The sequence below is a fragment of the Argentina anserina genome, chromosome 4 (assembly GCF_933775445.1).
Source record: "Argentina anserina chromosome 4, drPotAnse1.1, whole genome shotgun sequence".
NCBI lineage: Eukaryota > Viridiplantae > Streptophyta > Magnoliopsida > Rosales > Rosaceae > Argentina > Argentina anserina.
Window position 1 is genome coordinate 19673888 of NC_065875.1, and position 27061 is coordinate 19700948.

Here is a 27061-nt window from a genome sequence, read left to right on the forward strand (position 1 = left end):
TTCAACTGTAGCTACTGCATGGAAAACTGGAAACTAAATAAAGCAATGCAAGCATTGGTCTTCAACTGTAGCTATTGTGCGGAAACTAAACAAAGCAATGCAAGCATTCACTAAACCTAACCATCATTATCATAGAAAAACCTATCATCATCACCATTGACTTCAATCAAGCACAACCAGCTTCTGATACTCGGGTCCAGCAATGGCCAAATCCATGAACACATCCAGCTGCACCCAGGGCCGTCTCAAAGTATTAGGAGACCCTGTGCGAGATTGAAACTACGGCCCTAATTTTTCGGAATGTCTTACATAATATATGCTTAAATATATTATTAAAAAAATTAGTTGCAAATATCTTTTTTTATACGAGTTGTAAACATCATTGCAAATTTCAGTTACATACAAGCAAAATGCATAAAACTTTTTTTGTTATTTCAACTTTATTTGAGCCTGATCATATATTTTTAGAGTTTAATGGTTTTTTATTTTTAATAAAATATCAATTCAACATAGACAAAAAAATATGAAAAAAAAATCAAGAATAAGTAATATATCTACCAAACGAATCAAGAAAAAAAAGGATAAAGGAAATTAAAAAAATTAAGAATATGCATAATTGGATAAGTTCACAAAGGTAACTTACAAACTAAAGAATGAGAAATGAAATAGGGCCTAGAAAGATAAAAGAAATAATAAATTATATTTAAAGTAACATTGCAATAATGATAGTCGAACTCATGTACTAGTGAAAATTGGAGATTTAGTTAATGTAACCAAGTATGCCAACTGAACCATTCAAGGTTTTGTTCAAAAGAAATCCTTTAAGTGTAGATATATGGGTGAGGCCCTGTGCCTGTGCACCTCTTGCACATGCTTAGAGCCGGCCCTGGCTGCACCTCCCCTTCATTATCCATAAAAAGCTTGAGCAAATTCTTCGAGAATCCACTCAGCAGAGCAGTCCCTTTCTGATTCCCAGGCACAGGAATAGACCTGGACTGCCTCAAATTCCAAAACACCAGCTGCCCCGGCCTGCTCAAACTTCTTCTCAATTATCTCATAATCAGTCTCCCAGTCATTCGCCGACGACTGATCAAACTCCATGTCACTGAACACAAACACCCTCTTTATCATATGCTCCGGCTTCAAAACAAAACCCCTTCACCGCCACCTTGAGTAGCAAATCAAACACCTTCTGAAAATCAGTGTTCATCCCCCAATCCATCCTCCTTATAAAATCCGTCCTCTCATTCAAACTCCCCCCACCAAATGCAGCTCAGGACTCTCACTGAAACTCACCACCAGCCCTTTCCACGGAACCTCACTCAACTCCGAAACCAACAGCCCCATCACCACCGCAGACTCCATTGGCGTCCCACTCACATCACACAGCCACACACTTCTTCATCTTCCCCAACTTCGCCATATCCTCCACCATTCTCCTCCACTGAAGCTCCGCGACCTGCCATTGTCACCCTCGCCGTCGTTCAAAGACTCCACAATCTCATGAGGAAGCAAAGCTCCGGCGGCGATCTTCGCCCTCTGGGCCTTCACATCCTCCACGTACTTACTGAACCTCTCCTCGTCGTGCTTCTTGAACTTGTCCTTGTACAGCTTCACCGCCACCGAGGCCACTCTGTTGTACGGTTCGCCCCCATGTAAATCTCCGGCAGCTCCAACGCCTTCCGCAGCGGCACCAGCACCTCATTCCTCAGCCGGCCCCTCACTCTGTAGGCATAGTGCTCCTCCTCGATTCCTTCGTACTCCTTGTTCAATTCGCGCGGGAAAATCTTCTTGGCGATGCTTTCACAGATCAGAGTGGCGCGATCGAACGAGGAATTGGTGGAGGGGCACCATTTCGCGGCTAGGGTGATCTTGTTGAGTTGGCCGGAGTTGAGATTCTCAGTGTCGGATTTCATGCACTCGGCGAAGAGATCCGAGACCCGGTCGTGGAGGAACCGGAAGTCCGGGTCACGGTTGTACCTGGCGAGCTTCTTCTCCTTCCTCAGCTTACTCGGCTTGGCCTTTTCCGCCGTCTGCCACTCCTTGGCTCTCTTCTCCCTCTCCTCTCTCGGCACCTCGCTCTTGATTCTCTTCTTCTTCTCGTGACCCGACCCGGTGTCGTCTTCGGATCCGGATTCTTGACCCGATGACCTGCTCCTTTTCTTCCTTCATGCGGCGAGCTTTTTCTCCCGCCACTCCTGATTCTGCTTCTTCCTGAAGTCATCGCCTTGGAGGAGGCGGAACATAATCTCTGGGATGTCTTTTAAGTAGCCGAAGTCGACGAGGTTGCAGGCGAGGGTCTTGGGGTGGTGGCTATGGAGCCAGAAGGCGGCGGTGTGGAAGCCTTCCTTGTCGGACTTACCGGTGCCGCGGAGGTTGCAGATGAGCTTGAGCGTGGTGAGGGCGTCGCGGTCCCAAGCCTTGGGGAGCTGATCGGTGAGGTAGTCGGAGGGAGTGTTGGGGACGACGTAGAAGAAGAGGTCGAGGCAGGGGTTGCCGGTGGAGAGAGACGTGGCCGAGTTGTTCTCCGTTTGGCCGGGGAGGTTGTTGTGCTTGTTGGTGGTTCCGAGTGAGTTGAAATTCTCGAGTGAGCTCTGACAATGTGATTTGTGTGCAACGGAAATGAGGAGGTGGCCGAATATGGAGGAGAGCGAGGTGGCGGATTTATAGGGAGGCCGTTGGTGTCTTTACTTGTTTGCCGGCTTCAAATCCTCTATTCCCAACTTTCCTATTCCCTCCCCATCTTGTACGCAGCGAGCAAATTGGAATATGATACGGGTCGGGCTTCGATCTCGATCTTCAAGTAATCTTGGCCACGTGCAGTTTTGCTGCTTGGGTGTGAATAGGAAATTTGGGAATAGAGGAAGGTCTCTTGAGATGCCACAAAGGTCGATCAAATGGAGCCACTAAGGACTAAACTAACTCTCGATGAACCATTCAATCAAGACTATTCATGAACCATTTTACAAACCACTCTTCTTTTTCAAAGAACTTCTATTCTCGCTAAAACCATGAGAAATTCTATGGTGCAGCGATGCATGTGTGCAGCGCTTCTAATCCACCATTCATATATCTCACGGACCCCACGTGTATTTTAAGACATCATCTATTCACCGTTGAATTTAGTATGTATGGTATGCAGCGCTGCACCATAGACGAATCCCTAAAATCATTACCTTTCTTCTCCCACTGTACCACTGTATATAAGAGTCTTATCTCTTCACATCACAAGAGATCGATCCCATCAAGTCACTTAACAACCTTTCTAAATAAACTTGATTTAAAAAGGATCCATGCCTTACATGGGATCTTCAATTCATACATCTGAAAATGTCACTTAAATCTCTATTATATATATATATAATTTTAATTTAGTGAATAAATATAAAATTACAAAAAAATATATAACAATACAAATACAAGAAAGTAAATAATTATTTACTTATATATTATAAAATACAAATGTAGATAATTATCCTTTATATTTATTACTAGACAATCCAAAATGAGATATCAAATTGAATTAAATGATTTAATTGATTACCTTCTTTTTTGATAAATATTATTAGTGAAAAATTTAATTTAGTTGATAAACATCAAATTGAATGTGGACGATTTAACGTATGAACTATATAACTATATAGAATTTCTCATAAACTTCGATTAGAATATTTCATATATGTTGATGAACAAAACTCATTAATTAGAGGTTAAAATATTTTCATATATGTTGATGTTACCATTAATGAATGAAAAATATACTTTACCAATAATGAAAAATATACATTATTGAATTAATTCGAGAAGATAGTTTGTGTGATTATTATGCATTTTTCGAGTTGTATATAATAAATGAATTTGAAATAGAGTCGAAAAAAATAGATAGTAATATGATTTGATATATCAAATTAGATAATGGGCAATTTAGGAAAACTTTGGAGATCTAAATAGTATTTTAGGTATCTATAAAAGCAAAATGGAGATCTACTGAGTAAGAAGATATAAATACCGTTTTTAGAAGTATGAATAGAAACTCTCATCCCTATATTTGAAAGAAAAATCAAATATATAAGGAATAAAATAACTCGGCAAAATCTTTTTGGCTTATTCAAAAACTCCATTCCCATATCAAATACTACCCAAAACTAACCAATCTTTATCTCATAAGAAAGATAAAAGATCTCATTATTTGAGGAGGAACAAAACCAGAATAATAACAACATAAAAGAATATAACGTAACCCTTTATTAATTGATAATGAGGCCTATATATAAGCATTACATAACCACAATCCCGTAGGATTTGGAGTCCTAATCTATTATAAAGATGCGAATTTATCTCTAACATGAAACTTATAAGGCTAAGACACACACAATGTTAAAATAGTAATTCTCCTGGAACACTTCTATTTGTGTTGCATGCCTAGGTTGCATGGTGCACACATCGTTGCCTCGGTAAAAACCTTGTTAAGCAAAATAAAAACCTCTTAAGTGAAAAATAAAAACTTGATCGAAGGAAAAAAGAGCACAACACACCGTCTACATTTGATAGTATCATGTGAGGTAGACTCTCTTTGAAGTCTACGAAACAACTCCATTTGATTAGTGCCATAATCATGGAATACAAAGAACAACGTATACAACATTCATTATATGCTTCTCAAAAGTAGTTTTTGGCTAATGATTAATCATTAATCTAGCAATACATCCTTAGATCATACATGCTATACATAGCCAAACTTAGATCTTAGGAAACAAGATTGCATAACATCTCAAAACAAGAGTTTGCAATGAAAATCATATTATCGAGTAGAATGACCTTCACTCACTTAAATGGCCATAACTTCTTCGTTATAATAAGTATCAGTGAACCGTAAAATGTTATGGAAAATAGACACCCGTGGCTTTCTAGTGACATAAAGTTCACAACATAATTCGATCGGACCAGTTAACAGTGTTATGTTGAAGTTGACTGACTTGCAAATATCCGGACAGAACTGTCCTACTTTGCTAAAATGGTCATAACTCACTCAATACGATAGCTATGAACAAATGGTTGATGTCCCTGGGAAGTAGACACATAGACCTTTCCAATGGTATTAAATTTACCATATTTAATTGAGTGAGCTGTTCTGTAGGTCTCATTGAAGCTGACCTACGAAACTGGACAGATTCTGATTTGTTACATTCAATGTGTCTTTCACAAAGGAATGAGGGAATTGACTAATGAATGACTGATTTTGGTCCGAGACAGAATCATACGTATCCTCTATGCTACCAGTGTCAATAGAAACACTAACGAGTACGCTAGTGTGTATGAGCTACCGGCGGCGTTGGTGTGGGAGGAATGTATTGATTCGCTAAATGTAGAACTAGACCCATGTTAATGGAACAATGCAAGTCCAATGACGATGCATATGCGCATAGTTAATCACATCATAATGAAAGCAATAGTGTCCCAACAACACTAACATATATGAATCCATAGCTCATTGAATCTCTTCATCATCTTTACTTAGACGGAATAGAGAGTCCAAAATGGGCTTTCATATGAACACGTATGGGTATAAGTTCTTGCAACCGATTGTACTACGTTCTCTCAAACGTTGCAATCTGATTACATAAGCTCTTCGTGGTCTGGAGACATTTAATCAAGCAACTAAGGTCCTTCAAGCACTTCCATATCTGTGTCAATATCCCTTTACATATATTTTATGACCACTATCAATGTTGCAAATCAGTTTCCATGGACACTACTACTAATCAAGTAGAGGAAAACAATTATGACCATAATGACAAAATATAACTCATCGTAGTCAATATTAGGATATTGAGACAATCTTTGCGCCATAAGTCCAGTAAATATCGCATGACTTCATCTTTCTCATTACACTTACGAACAATGACTAACATAACAAGTCTAGTTCAACATGTATTGATTATTTCCACTTCGGTCAAATTGCTCAACGTTGATATTTTACAACGGAATAAGGGCATAAGCGAATACATCATCAATAATGGGTGATCAATCCATTAACATACGCGCGCGCTTATATGATCAATTAAGAGATTTCTTTTGTTCTCGAACATCAAAAAAATGAGTCTGTAGCGTCCCACAGAAACTTAGTTGGTAGACATGTTTAGAGAATATCTCTTGATGATGGGCGAAATACTTGTGCCTACGCACCTCGCTTCTTTCTGGTTTTGATTCCAAAGAATTTGATGGTCTCTCCCTCATCTAGGTAGGAGCTAAGAACGAAGCTATAATCCTTACTAGTCCATCTTTGCGTTTGCCGCCCTTGTTTTGTGGTGCAATACCACAGGCGCCGACAACACCACAACGTACAATGGTGCCATAATCGGCTTCCTTTCCATTGTCAAGGATGGTGTCAACGGTGCTAGGACCGGGTCATATGAAATTCTCTCATATTTCAGAAGTTCCAACTTTACCGGAACATCACATCATTTATGTGTGATCTCGTCACTTTCGCAATATCGGTAAAGTCATTGAGCATTGAATCTATGACTTTCTGGAGGTCGATAATGCATTGCACTTATAGCTTACTCAGAGCAGTGCGAGATCCTAATGAGACATAGTGCCACACCACGTCAATTTGTAGCGTTAAAAGTGGAATGAGAGCATTTCATATCTCCCCCTAACGACAAAATGTATGTCTTATCAAAGTGACCCTATACTAAAATCGCAGGATAGAGATACACGGTTGTAGATTAGAAATAGCGGACAAGGGTTGGTGATTCATAAATCATAACCAACCAAATTACTTAATCGTTTCATGTAGACCCATTGAGATTACTACAAGAGAGACATATAAACAACTTAACCAAATAGGTGTTAGTGAAAAGAACATTGGGATCGTATCCAGTAATCATCTAGTATGGACCAAACACTTGGCAAGTTATGGGTCTGAAACGAATAAGTGTCGCTGCATGCAACATCATTACATATCCTCATGCAAAGACCGGCATGTTAGTACCCATAACCAATTCCAAGCCTCTGCTAGATCGTGCAGTAAACGAACATGAGGAATAATATGTTCAACGACGATGCAAGTAGATATGCAAAACAAAATCATCAAAAGTCATGGAGGTGAACCCTCCAACGGTATCCAATCAAATAGATTTGAGAGGATGTGAAGGGTGGTGAGCCCTTAGTATGATGATCATAACTAAAAACTTAGCAAATGCAGCGGTCCTTAGGGAAAGCAAAGCGATGTGTGACCAACGCGTCGATGCTCTTAATTTATACCATAAAAATACCGAATAATGTTTGCATTCAGTTGGATAAGGTCCACTAATGTCACCTTAAATACTTTATAAGAATGGAATGTTCTCGGTTTGAGTCTTATCAAATAAAGGACTTCCTTGAAATATAGCAATAGAACAAGTCTTTGCAAAATGAGCGATGGGCATTAGAGATTGCCATGGAGGCATTAGAAAACACGAGAGACATCACAAACTCCTGTGAAGGAGGGGATGTCGCCACCGACGGCCTGAATGCCATGGAGCCGCCGAGAGGGGCAGGCTCGGCCTCACCGTGCATGGCACACAACCTCACCATGTGGAGCACGGGTGAGTGGTCCTCTAACCGCTTCGTGAACATGAAAAATAGATGATCATGTGAATTTTAAAGAACTCTAATCATCATATCTCGTTCAAAATGACTAAAAATGATCATGTCAAAACCGAGAAGACAGCAAAACCCATGATTCAAAGAATCTTGAGTTACATAAAGCAACTGCTGCAGGCAAGCAAAACTATGTCTGCATGCTAACAAAGCTACTGTTAACGAAATTTGACAGATTTATTTCTCTCCATTTTAAACACAAATATCAAGATGAAAATTTATCATTGGCATGTATAGCATTTTAAAACTTAGTAAGGCATGAAGATATAAAACACAATCTCTGTACGAGATACGTAAAACAACTATCTGCGCTGTAGGACAGTGCATGTGGTTACAAAATTAGCAAGACACTCGTTTTCATGGCGGGACATTCTCAAAATAAAATTAAGAGAATCAACGACGCGGTGAACTTCTCTAGACAATACATCGTAGAATATTGTAAGAGGGGGGATTGAAACAAAGTGCAATCCCATCGAGTGTATCACATGACAATAGAACTACATTCTTCAACATAAGAGTTCGAATAAACATGGTATTGGAGCACTTGAATACCAAACAATTAGGATGGTAAAAACCATCCAATTGGTGCGGGTGGTCAACAATAATAATAAAATTGTTTGAGTTATGAAACGATTTGGAGAAAACTAAAAAATTAACCGGAAAACCATGTCAAAAGAACTCAAAACCAGGTGAAATTTGGACTGGAAAAACGTGGCAACAAAAACTGCGGGAAATATGCCGAAAAATGACGAAACAATCGTCGGAAACCGGCAGCGCCGATTGCCAGAAAACCAACCGGCGGCAGCCGAGCTGGCCGGTATAGAGGCCGGAGCTGCAGGTTCGACAGCAGACACTGGCAAGAACCGGATAGTGGCGCTAGAAACGCCGAAAAGTGGCCAGAAGGCGACCAAAATGCCGGAAAATGTTCCGGAAACACCGGAACAGTAATCGAGTACGGCCAAGAGGCCTAAACGACGTCAAGTTTTGACGTTCCAAGGTTCGTTTTCCACATTTTATGATCCAAATTCACAATATAGTGTTATTAGGGTCACATGTAACCAAAAAACGGCCAATTTAAAAACCACGTGAGTCGCAAATGTCGACCATTTGTGCTAAGGTAAGGCAAATAAAATTCTCACGAGATCATCTTGTAAACAAGAAATTCGAGAAATGTTATTGAATTGCCAATCTTTAATACAACACAAACAAACTTCAAATTCCAATATACGACTTAACCTAAAGTCGAGCAAGAAATATGGCTATGCCAACGTCATACTTGAAAAATGTTAAGCAGAAAACATAGTCAAAATAGATTGACTAATCAAATATTCATAAAAAGCAAATATTGCGTATGAGATGGGGCGGAGCCTTAGCCTGAGGCTCAAAAAAATTGCTTACTTGAGAATGGAAGAATGTTCCGTTTTCATCTTCAAATGTCTCTAAATATAAATAGATACAGGTGCCAAAAATGACATGTGTTTTTTGGATGTGGAGCATGCAACAAGGTCAACTTTGATAATACAACATCATAGACGGTTATTGAATCACTTTAAGTGTGTCCCATAGAATTTGCTATTTTTATGATCTTTTGTCATCAAATAGTGCTATTTCAGAGTAATGGATTTCAACTCAAATTAATGAGTACATAGCCCTTGGAATTATCGTTTATAGACATGAGTTTAAGAAAACTCAAACATTCATATAACAGTCGCGATATCGTCGCATCCACAAGAAACGAAGGTTGTATTGGTTTTGAATAAATGAAATAATTCAAGTATATAACCGGAATTAGAAGGGTTGTGATGTATATGGTCACAAAATAATCGATGCATATCGACGATTCTCATGATCGCACCCAAACAACGATGTACTCAGACAACCACATGAAATCAATTTCTTCCCTTTAAATAATAACTTGACTCCCCCAAGACCGTCACACGAAAAACATTGACCAAGAGGGGAATCATATCCCTTTTTGGTCTCATTGGCGTTTTAAGAAAGGCCGGAAAAGAGACATGAAGAAGGCTAATAGCGCCTAATAATTTATATATATATATATATATATATGTTCAAAAGCAGCAACCTTAAGAAAAACTTACTTGTTGGTCTGCCAAACAGACCACATATAATTAAATTACTCTGCAAATCGATCGTCATATAGGAAGCTGCTTGATAAATTCCTTTTCGATCGTCGTATGGATGACATAGAAATCTCTTGGGGATACGCTCGAAACAATGTGCAGATTGCAAAAACAACGTCCATCTCTAACGTATGTGTCATCACTATAATACGACAAGTGATCATTTTTCCTATACGAGCACGTGAAACTTAGTTAGTAACTAAAACATGCAAAGAAAACGATTAAATCATGAAATAGAAAAAAAAGAAAGGAAAGAGAAGAGTTTAAAAGCCAAATAGGGTCTGAGGCCCAAAACGGGTTGTTGTGCTAGCAGAAGGCCAAGACCCGGGCTCAGGTCGGGTCATGCAAGCTAGGTCGAGGTCCGAGCTGCAGAACTAGGCAATTGTGACGGCAGGAAACTAAGTCGGAGTTGACGAACTGGGCAAGAGCGGTGGTGCGGTGCTGCGGCGACATAGAGGGCGAGCATGGCTCAATCGATCAGTCACTGGGTTGGGTCTTGGATCTACAAAACGGGGTCGCTCGTGAGGCGCTGCGTTAGTAGCGTGGAGCCACGCGGGAGGATCATCGAATGAGAGTGACGGCGTCAAAGACTGGAGTCGCCGGATTACTCTTGATGCCACAAGCCCGCTGGGTTCTTGCCACAACTTGAACAACGAGACGTTTCGTTGATTAAGCGCTACTGTTGGAGCCACGGTTCAGAGTCGAGCATGGTCTCGACGATGGGTTATGCCGCTGTCTAGGAATTTGTGCATGCAACAGCGACGTAGGAGGAACAAGAGACGCCGGAGGAGTAGAGCTGGGCAGCGGTGCCATAGAGACAAGACTCGACGAACGCCGACGGCAGATATGAGAAGATGATAGAATGGGTGCTCAGAGAAAAGTTTGGGGTGCCCTGAGCAAATCGATTTGGATTTCTTTTTTCTTCCATGTCTTTCGACGACAATTTCTTCGGAAATTCTCAACTTTTCCGGCTATAGCAAAAGGAAGAAAGGCTACCGGAGTATAAGATTTCATGGCTAGGGTTTAGATGTTTCTGGTGGTGGCCTCGTCGCTCATACATTTTAGAACAAAGTGCATGATAACGTGTTTGAGGAGGAACGAAATGAGAATAATAACAACATAAAAGAATATAATGTAACCCTTTATTAATAGATAATGAGGCATATATAGGCATTACATAACCACAATCCCGTAAGATTCGGAGTCCTAATCTATTATACAGATGCGAATCTATCTCTAACAAGAAACCTAATAAGGCTAAGACATACACAAAGATATAATAGTAATTCTCTCGGAACACACATTGATATATCAGTAACATAACTCCATATATATAGATGAACAACTAACGAAAAGAAAGTTTAGCACTTAAATGGCAAGAGAGACCTCTGAATCAAAAGCTTTCCTAGTCGACTAGGAGACGTCTTCTTCTTTACTTTCTCGGCCGAGCCTTATTTTGACAATAATTTCTTCAATCTTCTTTGAACTCTATCAACTCATGGATGCCAATACATCTTCATTATTCAAAGGATATAAAGTAAATCTTGATTATTGGTTGTCAGAGTTGTCACTTAGATTTGGTATTTGTAAAGTGATTTAAAGGATAAATGGTTTGGACATAGCAATTGAGTGCCTCCTTAGGCCATCTCCAGCTGTGGGGGGCTAAAATAACCCCTGAGCTAAATTCTAGCCCCTGAAAAATACTATTTGCACGCATAGTAAGGGCAATTATAAAGATCATCTCCAACTCTTAGGGCTACTTATATTTAATTATATGTTATTTTCATTATGCTTTTCAAACACAGTATTATGTAATGAGATAGAGGGAAGATGAGATATGAAAAGAGGTGATAGAGTAATTTATATAAAGAAGTATGAGCATTTTTTTGAACAAATTAATAAAATCATTGCTTGAAATAAATAAATAAATTCTCTTACTAAAATAAATAAATAAATAAAATCTCAACAAATATATAATTGACTTAAAAAAATTAACATTCAGCTGATTTTCAATCTCAGCCATTGAAGAGTAGATCAGAAATTTTGGGCTACCAATGTAGTCTCAATGAGCTAATGCCAAAGTGTTATACTAAGAGCTACTTTTGGCCTAGCCCTTGGCCATTTTACCCCCATTAAATGGATTTTTTGGTATAGCATAACCCTCTATTGGAGATGGGTTTCTTCATATTTTGGGGCTATATCAAGCCCTTGGCCCTCAGGTAGAGATGGCCTTAGGTAAGACTTTTAAACCTCCCCTTGAGAGAAACCTCTAATTTCTCCTTCACCCAGCTAATCCAACAACAACACTAGGAGTTTAGGACATACAGAGAAGAATTCGAAGGCAATCATGTCATACAACAACCTTAAATTGTTACATGTACCAATTTGGCTTTTCAATTTTAATACACATGCATTTTAGACTTAAGCAAGCAAACGCATTCTTGATCAAATTTAAACAGATATATGGTTCTTATAGATCGACTAAGAACATAGATGAGCTCGCACGGGGATAAGAAATGGCATACCATCCCATATATATCATGATATCCAATCATTAGTACAACCAAATGCCAAAACTACATATCCCTTAAAAAAAGCATATATAAAACCATATCAATATAAGACGCATATCATATTAGGGCTTGTGAACGAGACATGCAGGGTATTTTCACAAGTATGCTCATCTAAAGCGGTCATTACGGGCTTTTACATGACAGGCCTTGTGAGATTGTATTAGAAAAAAATATAATACTTTTATTTAACGGTTTGGAACCCAACCAAGTTTGGAGACTGATCCCTACGCCAGATTCAATCTATTAAAATAAAATGTCAATTAATACAAAACATAGGGAATGAGGAACAAATCTAAGTCAAATAGAGAAACTGAGAAAAAGTGAGAGATTGTTGTGTCGTATGAGAGAAAAAAGAGTTGGGCTAATGCATAGGGCTATGGACTTGAATTTTAAAAGAGAAAATAGTTGGATTTGGGTTTTCTCAAAGCCTAAAACCAAATTCATGTCTTTAAATCAATAAAATAATTCTTGGAAAACATACAAAAAAAGTCACAAATAAATTTTAGTTTCGAAATATTGTCGATCGATACTAGCAGATGTGATCGGTACATATATTTAGGGACTCCGTAAAATTTCGTCTGTTTTAGACATAGTTTGACTGTTCATACCTACGGTTAACAAAAAAATAGGCGTTTTAACATATTAAAACCCCATTGACCGGGGTTTTGCCAAATGGATTTTCTCGATTCTAATGCGCACGCTCGATGACAAATGTTAGATGATTTCAGATATGCAAACAACTTTCGGCGTTCGCATCTAGGTAATTGGTCCTCCTTTAGAGCATATGAGTGGTGTTTTCAGTTTACCGGAAATTCCGATGGTCAAACGAGATCAAAATTGGATGAAATTTTTACAAAGTCACTAAATATATATACCGATCACATCGGCTGGTGTCGATCGATCCAGAGAAGTTTTCTTCATATAGTCGCTTCATAATGCGATAGTTTTATTTTAAACCTAATATAAAAGTTAAGATACATTAGTGAACACTTCGGCAATCGACAACTACAGTTTGAAATATGGTCGATCGACACCATCAAATGTGATCGGTATATATATTTAGGGACCATGTAAAAATTTCGTCCGTTTTGGACATAGTTTGACCGTTCGTACCTACGGTCAACAAAAAAAGAGGCGTTTTGACATATTTAAACCCTTTTAACCGGGACTTTGCCAAATGAGTTTCCTATGCGCGACCGCGCACGATTGGTGCCAAAAATTAGGTGATTTTCAGATATGCAAACGGCTTTCGGCGTTCACATCTTGGTAATGGGTCCTCCCTTATGGTATATTAGTGGTGTTTTCAGTTTACCGGAAATTCCGACGGTCAGGCGAGGTCCGAATTGGATGAAATTTTTACAAGGTCATTAAATATAAGTATTGATCACATCGGCTGGTATCGATTAATCCCAAGAAGTTTCTTTCATATAGTTAGTTCATAATGTGATAGTTTTATTTTAAACCCAGTATAAATGTTATGATACATTAGTAGACACGAGCTTTTTATGGGCCGGGCGGGGTTTCATACCTCTAAACTAAGCTCAGTTCTTTACCCACATAAGCGGGTTTTCTCGCGGGCCGAACCGGATAAAAACTCATCGGGCTTGTGGACCTCCTTGGGCTTATCGGATCTGCGGGCTAAATGATACGGCATATCTCATATCCACTTCAATCGTATAATACTGAGTTGAATATTCAAGCTCGGATTAAACTATTGAATAGCTTATTACTGTAAAAATTACTAAATTAGATCTCAAATAAGTGATTATAGACTGATGGGAAGAACCTAGAGTTTTGAACACACGTAGAGATTTGATTTGAAAGTTGAGGATGCAGACTTAATCACTTATTACATTCGAATACATGTGTTTAACCCAAGCAAAGAACCAATTCATAGTGAGCCATAAAATGGGGACTTATACAAGACGTTGTTTAGATGCCATACACAAAGTACTACACATTACACAAGGCAAATCACATAACACAAATTCGATCAGTTTTAAAGAACCAATCATCTAAAGATACTAGCTAATTCTATTATTTGTAATGACATTTTGTCTTTTTTGAGAAGAGTGATAATGAAACACAAATATGAAAGAAGGTATTAATAGATATCATTGAGTCGATCAATTTCCTGCTATATACCACACGTACAGGAACACAACCATTCCGATCAGTGCCAACCTGCAAAATAAAACAAGAATGGCGAGAAATCAATAACAGGCCAAACCTCCCCGCAAGTTGTCAATGCTGCCCTTGATGATTTGTGTGGCACTTAGACTTTAGATATGTAGCCTCTGCTACTTAGTTTGTTTTTGTGTTTGTTCTTGGGTCTTTTTGACCCCCTTCTATCCAAAAAAAAAAAAAACAGGCCAAACCAACAATTCTAACCAATGGGACTGATTCATAGATAAGAAAAGAAGCAATTCGAATATAAAAGCCAGATATAAAAAATATATATAAATTCTAACCAATGAAATAGATTGGTAACTAAAAAAAAGCAGATACCATACTAAGCAATCCCGCAGCTTTGAATGATGATGATGACCCCCTAGATCTGGGTGCACCGGCCGGTTTGACCACGGTGGTGTTGGTGCGTGCCAATAATCCTGATATGTATGATAATGCTGATGATGTGTGTGATGTGTATGTGCCGGTGGAGGAAACTCCGTCGGATACCCTGTAAATTTGCCGTTGTTATCATACGCCCAAATCGAAACCCCAACAATGATGATCTGACTTAGGAAAGAAAACCCTAAACCCTAAATTGCCATGGAAGGTGATGAACTTGCCTGGTGCGGCTGGGCCAGCTGGTGGCTGCGGCTGGGCCAGTTGGTGGCAGCGGTGGTGGACGACTGTGAGATTCATGGTGATAGGTCGTTAATTAAAACGTGTATAATAAATCATGTAAAACATCATTGTTAGTATAGAATAAACATGGATCGTTCACTCCGGGGAATCAAAAGCCTAAAAACTTATCATGTTATTGGGAGATTTGAGTTGGATTATAACACTACTACTGAAAATAAATCATAAATTACTATTTATATGATCGACTTCTCTTTAACAAACTTAAACCAAATTTACCATTACACCACATAATTACAAGTTCAAACCTATCATGCATTCTAATTTGACCAATTATATACTTTTTAGACACCAATATAATTAGATCCTTAGGGGATCATCTAATCATGTAAGATTTCAATTAGCATTTAGAAAATAAAAAAACAAACAAAGCCATAGAGATGAGTTGCGAGAATCACATGTTGTAGGAACCTTGGAGGTGTGTCTTCAATGGTGATTTCGGTGGAGATGAAATTTGTATAGGGAGGAGAACGACTTGTTGTTTTTGGTGAAGAATATTTGAGGTAGTATTTTGCTAGATTTTTGGCTCTTGGATGCAAAGGAGAAGTGATCTATTTAAGAGGTGAAGCCATGTATATATAGAGGGAAGAGGGAGAGTAGAATGCACGGTCTCCTCTTTGATGTTGCCTCATTCTTCCTATTATAATGTCATGCTTTATTCCCTAAATCATGTCATGTTTTATTCCCTAAATTATGTCATGTTTTATTCATTTAATGATCATCTTCTAGCTTTTAGGTTGCATATACATGGCTCAATCTCTCTTCTTTTCACTTAATTAATCTTCACATTTATTTCTTCATTCTTCGTTTCTTCTTCCCACGGCAAGGACTCAGTTTCTTAATTCTCTCACATCATGCTATGCTTTATTCCCTTAATGATCATCTTCTATTTAATTGTTGCATGACTTGTTGATGATATGACTCCATGTGCATGGCTTCTCCTTTATTTTCTCTAGTATTATCTCTTAAATCTAATATGAAAATAAGAAAATAAAATTATAAGTAAGAGATAATTAGTTTCAAAAATTATGTCCTAATCTATACAATTATTGTCTTAAAAAGACACATGTAATATATGAGCTCAGCTAGATTAGGAAAGTTTCTAATTTGGAAAAAGGAAACTTACTAGAACAAGTAAGTTATTAGAACATGAAAATTCATTTAGGAAAGTTTCACAAAAAGAGTTTCAGTTCAAGTAGGACTTTCCCAAATGATACGTTTCCTAGTCTAATAAGGATTCCTAGTACAAGAAGGACTCTCAAAATATCGCAAATACGACTAAAACGTAGAAATATGAAGACTCCTAATCCAACTAGGTTTCCTATTCAAACTAGGACTATATACCAATTCTGCGTTTTTAACTCATGTAAGCACATAAATGCATCCAATACTGCCCAAGACTCTTACTACGACTCAATGACTCAATAGTACAACAATAAGGGCTAAGCAAAGTACAAATGAAGGTAAAAACATGTTAAGAACGTCGCACAAAGTGCTCCTATCACATGGATAACATGATGGTGGTGGTGAGTAATCGTGTTGTGCATAACCTAGCAATGATCCAAGTTTAGAAGATGAGTGTGTGGCGACAATTCAAGAGAATTGCTGAAAGTGTTGAATTTGTGACTAAAATGAAGGAACAAGAAGGAGAAGTTGAGATAAATTTTCTATGATATATTTCATGACATTTACACAATACATGAGGGGGTATATATACATAAACTAGAGAGAGGATTTGAACCAGTTAAGGGACAAATCCGATCTTAACAACTAAAGTGTGAAAGGAAGAAAAATCACTCCAAGGCATGGAGTAGCTTGGTAGGCTGAAGCAATTAATGCTAAGCATGGCAACATAAAAGAATTGTCACCCAAAGCCAAAAATGTCAACTAAAGCCAACTGCTCCAACTCACACATATATCCACTATTTTCAATACTCCCCCTCAAGCTGACTCAAGAGTCATACTTGAACCAAGCTTGCATAATAACCTGTCAAATTAAGTAGAATGAAGGATTTTAGTAAAAACATTTGCTAGTTGGTCATGAGAACGAACAAACTCGGTTTCAAGAACCTTGGACTGAACTTGATTGCGCACAAAATGGCAATCAACTTCAATATGTTTAGTTCTCTCAAGAAACACAAGATTAGCAGCAATGTGCATAGCTGCTTGATTGTCACAATGCAACTTAACATGCTTAGAATACTTGATCCCTAAATCAGTAAGCAATGTCTTCAGCCATAACAACTCACAAGCAGTGGAGGCCATGGATCTATACTCAGCTTCTGCACTTGACCTAGTTACAACATATTGCTTCTTACTCTTCCAAGTAACCAAGTTGCCACCCACAAGTGTACATAAATCAATAGTAGATTTTATATCGATTGAATTTCCAACCCAATCAAAATCACAACTTTCCAAATTGAAGTGATTATGTTTGTGGATGAGAATTCCTCTAGTAACAGTACCTTTGAAATATCTCAAAATTCTCTTAACCAACTGAAGCAGATGAGTGTTTGGATCATGCATAAATTGGTTAACTAGACTCACAACATAAATAATGTCAGGACTAGTTATTATAAGATATATCAACTTACCAACTAGCCTTTAATAAATAGAGATGTCATTGAGAGCATCACCAGCAGCTTCAATGTCTGAATTGCTTGATAAAGGGGTTTTTGCAATGCTGCTATGTTGCATGTTTGCTTCTTCTAATAGATCATCGATATATTTTCTTTGATTTAGAAATAGATCTTTGGAAGAATGGTCCATCTCAATTCCAAGAAAATATCTCAATTGTCTCAAATCTTTGATGGCAAATGTAGCATGAAGGGAGGACTTGAGATTTTGAATTTCCTCTTCATTGTCACATGCGATAATTAGATCATCAACATACACAAGTACAACAAGCCTTCCAATCTTACCATTTCTCACAAACATTAAGGAATCTCCATGACTTCTCTGAAAACCATAATCAATGAGCACATAACTAAGTTTGGAATACCAAGCTCTTGGGGATTGTTTTAAACCATAAATTGTCTTGTGTAACTTACAGACCATTCCAGGCTCATTTTCTTAAGCATGGTCAGAAGGCAACTTTATGTATACATCTTCTTCTAACTCTCCATGTAAAAAAGCATTCTTGACATCCATATGAAACAAACTCCTACCATAGTTCACTGCCACTGATAATAACATTCTAACAATGTTCATTTTAGCAACATGAGCAAATGTCTCCTTGTAATCAACCCCAAATGTCTGAGTAAACCCTCTAGCCACTAACCGAGCTTTGTATCTCTCAATATCTCCATTTGAGTGAAATTTGATTTTATAAATCCAGTGTGCTCATACCACCTTATGTCATGCAGGTAGTTGCACCACACTCCAAGTTTTGTTTTCATTTAATGCCTGAAGTTCATATGCCATAGCTTTTCTCCATACTTTTGACTTGCTAGCTTAATCAAAATTCCTTGGCTCATAAGTTTCACAAATCTTGTTGAGAAAAACAATGTGAGATGGAGAGACATTGTTCAACACTGCAATGTGTTTGGGAGTATATGATTCATATCCTTTAAGCAAAACAGAAGGTATCCTATCCCGACTAGGATATCTCTTAATTTCTTGCTGAACTGGTTGTTCCACAGTTTGATCATATTGTTGCTAAGATTGGCCCACAATTTGGGAATCAGAAGAGTCATTATGAATGTCAGTATTAATGACCCTAGAAGTTTGATGAGGAGAGATAGGTGGAGAATTTTCAGATGGTGTCCGAACAATAGGATTTTCAGACATTAATGGCTCATCAAAGATATGAGTTGGATTTTACATCAAATAATTCTCCTTGCAGCTCCCCATGAATGTCATATTCATGCTTCTGAAAAAAAGAATTTAATTCATCAAATCTGACATCTCTTGACAAATATGTTTTTCTTGCTACATGATCATAGCATTTATAGCCCTTCTAAGAAATAGAATACCCCAGAATCACACACTTAATTGTTCTAGATTCAAACTTGTCTCTTTGCTTAGCTTGCAGATGAACATAGCAGATGCAGCCAAAAATTTTCAAATGACTAACATCAATATCTCTGGCCTTAAGAACTTGAAATGGTGACTTAAACTCCAAAACACTACTAGGTAAACGATTAATCAAATATGCAGCAGTATGAATAACATAAGACCATAATCGTTTTGGAACATTAGCCTGTAACATGAGAGATTTGGTTTTTTCAAGTAGATCTCTATTCGTCCTCTCAACTATTCCATTATGCCGAGGTGTTCCAACACAAGATGTTTGATGATAAATGTCATGATCACTGAGATATTGAGTAAAATATTTTGAAGTGTAATTTGTGTCATTATTTGATCTTAATGTGCAAATATTAGAAGATAAATGATTTTTAACCAGATTATGAAAGACTTGGAAGCATTTGGCAACTTCAGTCTTAGATTTCAAGAGATACACAAATGTTGTTCTAGAAAAATCATCAATAAACGTCAAATAATATTTATAGCCATCAACTGATACAATTTTTGCAGGTCCCCATACATCAGAGTGTATCAATTCAAAATTCCTGGAAGATCTAGACATAGAATTGGAAAATGGCAGACGCGTTGACTTTGACTTTTGACAAATATCACAAATGTGAGAGTGTTTACATAATTTAGGAGAGATAAAATACATGACTTGAGATGAAGGATGAGCTAATCGCATGTGCCCAAATCATGCTGATGAGAGGTGGTGTTTGATTCTACAAGAAGAGACTTGGAAAAGCTTGCAGATGAAGAAATGTAATACAAACCATTTAGAAAAAATCCTTCAACAATCTTTTTCTTCGAGACTCGATCCTGAAAGATCACACTTATAATTGAGAATATGACAAGACAATCTAAGACGTGAGTAAGCCTTCTAACAGAAAGAAGCTTAAATGGAAAAGAAGGAACAAACATCACATTTGAATTTTTATGTTCAAAGAACAACTTTAGGTTTTACTTTCCCAAACTAGGAACTTTCTTCCCATTTGCAACTGACACTTGTGATGATTTTTCAAACAATATAAAATCTGATAATTGATAGGAGCACTTTGTGCGACGTTTTTAACATGTTTTTACCTCAATTTGTACTTTGCTTAGCCCTTATTGTTGTACTATTGAGTCATTAAGTCGTAGTAAGAGTCTTGGGCGGTATTGGATGCATTTTTGTGCTTACATGAGTTAAAAACGCATAATTGGTCTAGAGTCCTAGTTTGACTAGGAATCCTTGTTAGGTTTTGAAACTAATTATCTCTTACTTATGATTTTATTTTCTTATTTTCAGATTTGATTGAAGAGATAATTAAAGAAACAGAGATGGAGCCAAGTCATGCAAAAATTAAATAGAAGATGATCATTAAAAACATAAAACATGGCATGTTTTAGGGATTAAAATATGGCATGTTTTAGGGAACAAAACATGACATGATTTAAGGGATTAAAGCATTGCATTATAATATGAGGAAAGATGCAACTACCCTCATTTTTTCCTCTATATATACATGGCTTCATCTCTCAAATAAAATCACTTCTCATTAGCATTCAAGAGCCAAAACTCTACCAAAACACCACCATAAATTTCCCTCACAAATTAGCCAAGCCGTCCACCCCAAAACTATCATCATCTCCACCGAGTTTCACTATTGAAGACACAGCTCCAAGGTTCCTACAACGTGTGATTCTCGCAACTCATATCCATGGCTTCGTCTATTTGTGTTAATCTATAATTCTTTGTCTATTGAAGATTGTACGTTGTTATTTATGTGGAAATATTGGTTTTGTATTTGTTTTAGAATTTTCAGATTGTTTTATTGGATTTTTGGATCTTTGCCGAATCGATGGTTTTCTATAATTAATGAGTTTATATTTCTATTGTTGTGTTATAATCATCTTTCTCATACTTTTAGATAATTTTCAGATATGTGCATATGAATTTAGTGCTTGGAGCATTCCCTAAGATTGTGTTTGAGTGCTAGATTCATCAACCATATTGACACAAATCAAATCATGCCCTAAGTAGGTTCGATTTGTGTTGATTAAAAGTGGTAAAAATTCTGGAAATTTGCATGTGAAACCATGGTGGGTGACGCCATACATGAAACATGTCTCCAACAAAGATTTGGTGCTTAAATATAATCTTGTTTGATTTCTACTCTAAGTGTTATTAAATTCAATTGCATGCAAATTTAGATTAGGCCCTAAGTCAATCTAAATGTTAATTGAAATCTTGCACGATTAGATGATCCCCTAAGGCTCTAATTGTATAGGTGTCTAAAAAGTATGTAATTGGTTGAATTAGAATGCATGATAGGTTCGAACTTGTAATTATGTGGTGTAATGGTAAATTTGGTTTAAGTTTGTTAAAGAGAAGTCGATCATGTAAATAATAATTTAGGTTTTATTTTAGTAGTTAATAATCAATCTCAAACCCCCCATTATTTGTTAACACTAAAAGTTTAGAGTTCCCTTCAATTTCCCGGAAAGACCGATCCCTGCTTATTCTATACTAACGATGATGTTTTACAGGGTTTATTATAGACGTTTTAATAAAACGATCTATCAATAATGAAGATGCATCATTAAGCTTGTGATCAGAAGCACCAGAGTCAACTATCTAAAAATCATGATTTTTACTCAATTCTAAAGCTGTAGAAATTGCACAAATGATACATAGAATCTCTTGCTCATCCATTGCATTAGTCTCAGCAAGAAGGCCTTTGAATTTTCCAAGCATAGCAGTAGAATTATTGCTCTTGTTTCCTCATTGCTGTTGTTGAATGAAGCTTGCAAAAGCATTAATCAAATTAATGGGATTTGCAGTAAAATCCATCATGCCTTCTGATGAACTGCTGCTAGCAATATTGGCCTTTGGTGAATAAACATACTTGGACTAGTTCCTTAACTTCTTGTCTTCATGAAACTTAGCTTTGAGCTCATGGTAAATAATCCAACAAGTCTCTTTCTGATGACCAACACCAAACCTACCAATCTTCTCACAATGAGAATATTTTAGATCTGGTCTTCTGCCTTTGTAGGGCCTATTGTTACTCACAAAAGCCCTAGCCTCTGAAACTTGTGACTTTTTCTCTCTCACATCTACATCAACATTCATAATATTTTTCTTGTTTCTTCTCTTTGCATAGTGTTACAAATATTGTTGAAAGATGGAAACTCAGAAGACATAAGAATATGCCTCTTTAAATCCTTAAAATCAGAGTTAAGACTAGATAACAACTCAAAGACTTTATCTTCCTCTTCTCTTTTCAATAGAGTGGCTCTATCAGTGGTAAAAATGTCTATATAACTCTAGTTCATTCCACTTAGCCTTGAGGCTGTCTAAATGCTCAATGAAAGACAAATTACCTTGTTGAAGGTCAACAATATCTCTCTTGATCTGATAAACTCATGCAGAGTTATTGAAATCACCATACAGGTCTTTGATAGCAATCCACATACTCAAGACAAAGTCTGAGTATTGGAAAATTTGTTGCATCTTTGGTTCCATAGAATAGATCATCCATGATCGAACCAACTGGTCTTGAGCCAACCAAGCCTCATACTCAGGAGCTGAGATTGCATGTTTTTTGAATGTGTCATTGATGTACCCTAACTTGTGTCTTCCACCGATGGCAAGAGTCATGACATTAGACCAAGAAATATAATTAAACTCATTAAGCAAGGCAGACATAAGACAAGGAGTTGAACTATAATCAACACTCTCATATTTAGAACTAGAAAAGAAACAGAATTAAAAACATTGTTTCCTCCAGTCATAATGATAAGGGGTAATAAAATGGAACTATGAGAATGATAATGAACAAGAATGGAAGAGCAGAAGCAGGTCCGATATGGATCACTACTCTGATACCATGTTAAATGTGTGACAGAAAAATGAAGGAACAAGAAGGAGAAGTTGAGATGAATTTTCTCTAATATATTTCATGACATTTACACAATACATGAGGGGGTATATATACACAAACCAGAGAGATAATTTGAACCAGTTGAGGGACAAATCCGATCTTAACAACTAAAGTGTGAAAGGAAGAAACATCACTCCAAGGCATGGAGTAGCTTGGCAAGCTGAAGCAATTAATGCTAAGCACGGCGGCATAGAAGAATTGTTACCCAAAGCCAAAAATGTCAACTAAAGCCAACTGCTCCAACTCACACATATATCCATTATCTTCAATAGAAAGCGTCAAAGTTGTTCTTATCAATTTTTATGTCTAATACTAACCAATTTAGATTCTGACAGGCAAATATTGAAACGGGTTGACATCTCATTAATTCGACCAGAATCAGCATGATGAAGCCCGCGATAGCACATCGTATCCTAGCGGACTGATCATTGGTTTATACTAAAATAAAACACATGTGATGGGGTGAGTGTTAATTATAATTATGAAACAGTAGAATAAATTCGAGAGAATAACTGTAATTTTATTAATAGACATATAACCTTATATATATGCATTACATCAAAGATCTTGATGAATCAGAGATAAGATAACATTCCTTAACTAGATAAGCTATATTAATTAGGACAAAATACACCAAGTATGCATATGATATGATTCTCTTACAATACTCTCCCTTGTATCGCGATCCTAATGTGACATAGTGCAATATTGTTGCCTCGGTAAAAACATTGCCAAGCTAAACAAAAACCTCTTGGGTAAAATTAAAAGCTTTGGTCGAAGAAAAAAAAAGTATAACGCACTAATTACAAATGGTCAATGCATGTGACGTAGACTCCCCCTGATGCCTACAAAACTGATCTCCCTGATCTCTAACTCAATCTCGGAGCTCTGATAGATGACGCAAGCCAATGCGTCTCACATGCTTCACAAATGTAGATTTTAGAAGAGACTTAGTGAACAAATCTGTCACATTATCCTCAGAATGAATCTAATTAACTTGGGTATTCAACATCTCTTATTGTTACTGATTATAAAATAACTTTGGCGAAATATGCTTTGTGTTATCACCCTTAATGTAACCTAACTTCATATGCTCAATGCAAGCAGCATTATCTTCGTAAAGACATGTAGGTGCAGCTGTAGTAGAACTTAATCCACTCGCCTCTCGAATATGAGTAATGATTTCTCGAAGCCAAATGCACTCTTTGACTGCTTCATGCAATGCTATAATCTCATAATGATTCGAGGAAATAGCAACAAGCGTTTGCTTGGTTGATCTCCAAGAAATTGCCATATTCTCCATGATAAAAACATAACTAGTTTGGGAACGTCCTTTTGTGTGGATCCGAAAGGTATTGTCATTCAAATGCTGAGAACCAGCATCGGCAGTGACACTGGCGGCGGCGACATGGCCATGTCCAGATTTCCGGGAGAGCATGGCAGCGACGTTGTGTCGATCTTCACCATCAATTCTTACCGGAATAACATTTTTTTTGTCGGAATACTGATAATATAACCCCATATCAATGGAACCTTTCAAGTACCTAAAGATGTTCTTGGTACTGATCCAATGACGCAAAGTTGGTGGAGAACTAAACCTTGCCAACAAATTCACTGAGAATGCAATGTTTGGACGAGTACATTGAGCTAGATAAAGCAAAGCTCCTATAACACTCAAATATGGATATTCAGGACCAAGTATATATGCATTGTCATCTTTCGGACGGAATGGATCTTTCTTGGTATCCAGACTTCTTACTACAATGAGAGTACTAGAAGGGTGCATAACATTATCCATACAGAATCGCATGAGCATCTTTTGGACGTATGCAAAATGGTGTACACGGATTCCACCAACTATATGCTCAATTTCCAAACCTAAGCAAAACCTAGTCTTTCCCATGTCTTTCATCTCAAATTGTGCTTTCAAGTAGCTTATCGTCTCACTAATCTCATTAAGAGATCTAATTATGTTCATGTCATCGAGATATACAGCTATTATAGCAAAACCAAAACTATTGTGTTTGATAAACACGCAAGGGCACAGTTCTTGTTCTTGTATCTCTTCTCAATCAATATTCGCTCAAACATGTATATCACATTCTACCGGACTGTTTAATTCCATAAAGTGAGCATTGTAACCTAATGGCATAGGTATTGCGTGACTTACTTGACTTGGGTACTTGAAGTCCATCAGGAACCTTCATGTATATCTCCGTATCTAGATCCCCATAAAGATACATAGTCACCACATCTAACAGATGCATGTCTAGCTTTTCAAATTCCACTAAACTTATCAAATATCAGAAGGCAATGATATTCATAACCGGAGAATACGTCTCCTCATAGTCAACACCAGGACGCTGAGAGAATCCTTGAGCAAAGAGTCACGCTTTATACCGCAGGACTTCGCCTTTCTCATTTAGCTTGCGAACAAAGACCTATTTATGTCTAACAGGCTTAACATTCGGTGGTACTTCAATGACCGGACCGAAAACTTGCCTTTTATTCAGAGAGTTTACTTCCGTCTGGATTACTTCCTTCCATTTCAGCCAATCTGATATTTGTTGACATTCTTCAACTAAGCGCGGTTCTATGTCGTCGTCGTCGATGATTTCCCGAGTGACAAAATAAGCAAACACATCATCTATCCGCATGAAATTCCTATCCATGACTTCTAGAGCATTTAACTTGCTCAATAAGATTTCTTTGTTCTTTGATGACAACAATGAATCTAAAGTGTCCCTCAGATCATCAAGTGTCGATTTATGGACATAACTATAATCAGAGATAATCTTGAAGCTCGGGTTATCCGAGTCTATGATGAGTGGATCAGTTTGTGTCTTGACTTTAGCTCTTTTTCTTGGCTGTGAGTCGGTGGAACCTTTCGCCCTCCCTCTCTTCTTGGGAGGAGCTAAAAGCGTCGTCGTGCCTCCACCTAGGGTAGGCTCGGCCGAGCCTTGCCCTGGTACGGTGACATCTTGCTCGAAGTTCGGGACTTCTAACCTCGCAGGACATTTTGCAGCAGATATACTCAATCTCGTTACTTTTGCAATAGTAAAGGCGTCAGGATAAGATGTGCGGGGATCCCAAAGAGACATAGTTGGGTATTCCACGTCAATTCTCGACGTTTATCTTGAACATATGTGTTCTTATATCCCCCTAAATGTGGGAAGTGTGTCTCATCGAATTGACAATCTGCAAATCTATTAGTAAAGAGATCTCATGTCTGAGGGTCAATGTAGTGGATAATCGTTGGAAAGTTATATCCAACATAAATTATTATTCGTCTCTGTGGACCTATTTTCTTACGCAGTGGAGGCTTAATAGGCACATTAACCGGGCAACCAAACGTGCGTAAATGTGAAATGTCAGGCTCATATCCAGTTACCAACTGGTTAGCACTAATAAGTTATTTGGCGGTGGGTCTGAAACGAATAAGTACAACTGCATGCATGATTGCATTTCCCCAAGCAATATGGGCAAGTTACAATGCATAACTAAAGCCCGAGCTGCTATAAGCTGTAACCGCTTAATTGTCGCTTCTGCCAATCCATTCTGAGAATGAACGTGGGGTACGAGATGTTCAACATATATCCCGATTGACATGCAATAATCATTAAATGTCTTTGAAGTGAATTCTCCTGCATTATCTAGTCTAATAGACTTAATCAGACAGTCAAGGTGGTGAGCCCTGAGTTTCATTATTTGAGCAAGGAGCTTCGGAAATGCAGCATTGCGTGTGGACAATAGATCAACATGTGACCAGCGTGTCGATGCATCTACCAGAACCATAAAGTATCTAAATGGTCCACATTCTGGATGTATTGGTCCACATATATCACCCTAGATCCTTTGTAAGAATGAAATGTTTTGTGTATTA

The 27061-nt window shown here is 37.7% G+C and overlaps 1 pseudogene; it reads right to left on the reverse strand.

The window, feature by feature from the left end:
- Positions 1-889: 889 nt before the first annotated feature.
- Positions 890-18436, reverse strand: LOC126792346 (uncharacterized; annotated as a pseudogene).
- Positions 18437-27061: the final 8625 nt, after the last annotated feature.